The following is a 4,884-nucleotide window of genomic DNA, read 5'->3' as shown; positions in this document are numbered from 1 at the left end:
CACTTATTGGTAATTCAAATACCTGGTTATTACATAAAAATAACCCATTTCAGACCCAAAGTTTTACTGTCAATTTTGGCAGAACTTACTTTCACTTCTATTTTCCAATTGTTATATTGGGAGGAAATATCCTAGTCATACACTGGGAAACGTGGGTTCTGGTTGTATCGCACAGCAACACCTGTGTTGTAGTTGAAATTCCAGTAAGTATGTGAAACTACCACAAGGATGTAAGGCTAATTTGAAGATGTTAGTAAGTGCCTCCGTAGCTGTCACATGAGGATCCTTGGGAACAGGTAGAAACCAGAGGACTGCGATCCTTAGGTTATTGTAGTTTTTTGTTTGTTTTAAAAAAAATTTTTTTTTGTCTGCGCTTCACATCTCACAGGATCTTAGTTCCCCAACCAGGGATGAACCCATGCCCCCTGCAGTGGAAGCACAGAGTCCTAACGACTGGACCACCAGGGAAGTCCTGACTGTAGTATTTTTATTATAAGAACTTTTACACTGATACCACCCTTTTCAGTGGTTTGTCTTCTATCTTTTGTGGCTGTTTGTTTTGTTTTGTTTTGAATAAGTAAAGTAAGCTAAAATTGGGCCTACTCTGTAGTAATTCCTTTACATGTAAATACTAAATACACTTAAGTGGCTGATAGGATGACAATGACGGCTGGGATGTAAAAGGAACCGGGCCATGGATGAGGTGCTAAAGGCAGAGCACTGGCCTTTCCCCCTCAGATGGATGGACCAGTGGACAGTGGCTCTATTAAGGAAGTTTCTTGCTGTTGCATGGTACTGAACCCACAGGACAAGGATCCGGCTGGTCTCTGTGTTATTTGCTGTGTTGATTCAGTGTTGAACTGCTATTGAGAAACAACAGAGGGAAAAGTATTGCATCAGGCTCTAAGAACTTGCACAAGGCTTTATTTCTTCTCTTTTCTACGCCATCTTGCTACTTCCCCAGCTACTCAATGACCTTCAAACTCACCACACGTTCATGTCTCACTCCCTAAGTTGTATACACCATTTCTGCTTATGTGCCACTGGCTAAAATTCAGTCAGTGGCCTCTCCTAGCTGCAAGGGAGAATAGGAAGTTTAGCCTTTCCTCAGCCAGATAAGATCTACTACTGATAAAGAGGGAGGGCACAGATATCAGGGTGGGGGATGTCTAGAAATCTCTCCCACTCATCCACTAAAATCCACTCATTCTACAAAGTCGAGGATAGGCAGCACTTAGCTCTGTTAGGTCTTCCTATTTCTTCCCTAACCTCCCTAGGCAGACTCCTAGTCACTCATTCCTCTGAAGTCCCACTTCTACTTGTGCTTGCTTTTTCGCCTTGAGTACAAGATCTATGAAACTTCCCAGTGCTCATTCTAAATTGTAAGTCCTGAGCCATGGACACCTACGGCTCAGCTTCACATGGGGGGCTCCATGTTACTCACTTTGTACTTCTAAGAACTGTACGTTTACTTTTGTGTGCAGAACATGGGACATATGTGGCAGTTAGCAGCCTGAGACCCTTGAACTTCGAAACTATGCTGTTTTCAACATATATTTAAACTACAATATATATTAAGCTAATAAATTTTACGCATAGCCTGAATTATTATACAAGTCAAAATATTTGTTGTTTCTATAAATGACATTTCAGTTTGGTTAAGCTGGTTATCCATACTGATCAGAACCTGTGTTTGGCAGTTGTATATATAGAGCTCCAAGGCTAACGGGGTCTCTGGTTAAAAACAAAAAAACTGGGAGTCAGGGCTTCCCTGGTGGCGCAGTGGTTGGGAGTCCGCCTGCCGATGCAGGGGACATGGGTTCGTGCCCCGGTCCGGGAAGATCCCACATGCTGCGGAGCGGCTGGGCCCGTGAGCCATGGCCGCTGAGCCTGCGCGTCCGGAGCCTGTGCTCCGCAACGGGAGAGGCCACAACAGTGAGAGGCCCGCGTACCGCAAAAAAAAAAAAAAAAAAAAAAAAAACCAAAAAACTGGGAGTCACTGTCCTAGGTGCTCAGGAAACATTTTTTAATGAATGTATGAGGAAACTGTTATTTCTTTCACTACATAAAAAAATTTCTTCCAAAAAATTAGGCCCGTATTCCTTATTGGCAATTCTGAAGTCTGAAAGCTCTTAAAACCAAAAGTTGTTCCATAAGTTTGGCACAAAACTTATTTTGCAGCAAAACCTGGCTTGAACTGACCTAAGACTCAGTTGTGTCATAACATTCCTCCCAAAATACCTGCTGAGTGCTGGTGTTTTGTTGCTTTTTTTTTGTTCTTTGTAACCATGAAAACGTCAAACAGTCAAAGATACCCCTGTTGTAACAGTGAGAAGATAAACAGAAGAAAAGAAGCGTCTCTCATTAACAACAGCACAGACAGTGAAGTTATTACAGAAGCTTGATCCTGGTGTCTGTGAGGCATTTTACTGAAGATTATGGAGTAGAATAATTGTTAAATATGACTTAAAGAAACAGAAGTTGTTTAAGGTATATAGTGCTAATTAACAAAAATTAATAAAAACAAGAAAATGCTGCATAGGACAAAAATGTAAGATCTTGACCATGTTTTGGTTGAGTGGATTCCACAAAAGGGAACATATATATAGAATATAGCTAGACTGTGCCATGAAGAACAGAACCTGAAGGTATGTGTGAACATTTATTAGAATTGGCTACAGATATTAAAGAAGCATCATTGTGTAAAATAATCTGAAAATCAAGTGGAAAAAGCTTCTAATGATCAGAAAACATCAGAAAATTATGTGGGTAAATTTGATAAAATCATATCTGGTAAAAACCTTATTCTTGAGCAAACTGACAATGCTGATGAAACAGCTCTTTCCTGGAGATACATTCCTGGAAAGACATCAACAACTCTGAAGAGGGAGAGCCACAGGTCTTGGGTGTGCCACAGCTGCTGCCCACGCTAGACAAACCTGGCAGTGACTGGAAAGAGCAGCCTCCAAGATGTTCAAAACGTGTACATGCCTTACCTGGGCTGCACGATGCAACCAAAACATAGGTAACCAGAGAAATACAGTAAGTACCCTACATGTGAACCTTCAAGTTTCGAACTTTCAAACCACGTTGTTAGTTCATGTGTCTGGCGTACACTGTCACGTGTGTGCATCCTCTACCTGTGGCTGTGCTTTTGTGTACTTTACTGTACAGTACTGTATAGAATACAGTAGTACAGTATCTATATTTCAAGCCCAGGATGTCCGGAAGCAAGCGTAAAAGCAGTGGTGATGTAGCTGGTACTGCTAAGAAGCGCCAAGTGATAACAATGGAAGCAGGAGTGAAAATAACTGAGAGAGTGGAGCGAGGCGAAAAGACGGTAGACATCGCTTGTTCTTATAACGTGAATTGTTCAACCATCGGCACGATTCTAAAGAACACGGACAAGATCATGGAACGTGTGAAGTCTGCTGTGCCGATGATGTCAACAATAATATCGAAGCATGGAAAAGTGATGGAGGAGATGGAGAAACTTCTCGGTGTGGATACAGGATCAGCATCCGTGATCGAGTCCCGCTTACCTTAATGCTGATTCAAGAGAAAGCTAAAAGCCTTTATGAAGACTTGAAGAAGAAACACAGTGAAGAAACAAAGGGCGCATCTTTTAATGCCAACCATGGCTAGTTTCATCTGTTCAAGGCTACAGCCAAACTTCACAATGTAAAAGTAAGTGGTGAGGCAGTAAGTGCAGATACGGTAGCTGCCCGGGAGTCTCCTGCAACACTTCTAGAAATTCTTGATGAAGGCATGTATTTACCCAAGCAGGTTTTTAATGTGGATGAGACAGGACTGTACTGGAAGAGGATGCCAGACCAAAGTTACATCAGGAAGGAGGAAATGTTGATGTCAGGGTATAACTCAGCAAAGGATAGGCTAACTCTGTTGTTTGGTGGCAATGCTTCCGACGATATGAAGCTGAAGCCTCTTTAGGTTTATCATTCAGAGAACCCAAGAGCCCTTAAAGACATAGCCAAGGGCTCGCTTCCTGTTGTGTGGAAGAGTAACCCCAAAGCCTGGGTTACACAGGCCATTTTCCAGGACTGGTTTTTCCACCACTTTATCCTGGAGGTAGAGGAATACTGCTTGAAGAAGGACATCCTATTCAAATTCTTTTGCTGCTCGACAATGCTCTGGGCCACCCCCCATTCATGGATGACTTTCATCCCAATGTCAAAGTACTGCATCTACCACCGAATACTACGTCGCTCATCCAACCTATGGACCAAGGAGTTATAGAGACTTTCAAGAAATATTATTCACATCACACTTTTCATCAGGCAGTAAAGGCAAGTGATGAATCAGGAACAACCTTGTGACAATTTTGGAAGGACTATAACATCTACAAGGCCATAAAAAACATTGACTTTGCTTGGCGTGAGTTTACAGCAGTCACCATGAATGAGGTTTGGAAGAAATGTTGCCTGCAGTTTGTTCACGATTTTTGTAGATTTGAGAAGGTGGATGAGGAGTCCAAAGAGGTCTTCAGCAACTGAGTGACCCTCAGCGAGAAGCTGGAACTAGATCAGCAAGAGGACAACTTCACTGAACGCCCTGCTGTGCAAGACGAGGAGCTTACTAATGAAGACCTGATGCAATTGGAGGCCCAGAGAAAGGATGAAGAGACAAGAGGAAGAAGTAACTAAAGAACCGAAGAGATTCACAGCACAGGAAATGGCAAGGGGATTTTCCTTGAGGAGGTACTGTTAGTTTCTGAGGCACAGGACCCAAACGTAGAATGGTACACAAAGGTTGCAGCAGCCATTCAGTATGCAATCCAGTGCTACTGGGTCATTTGTGACGAGAAAAAAAGAGCTACCACCCAGACATCACTGTATCGTTTTTTGAAGAGGGTAGGTAGAATTG

The sequence above is a fragment of the Leucopleurus acutus genome (assembly GCF_964270905.1).
Source record: "Leucopleurus acutus genome assembly, chromosome: 17".
NCBI classification, from domain to species: domain Eukaryota; kingdom Metazoa; phylum Chordata; class Mammalia; order Artiodactyla; family Delphinidae; genus Leucopleurus; species Leucopleurus acutus.
The sequence above is the reverse complement of the archived record's forward strand: the minus strand, read 5'-3'. Positions refer to the sequence as shown.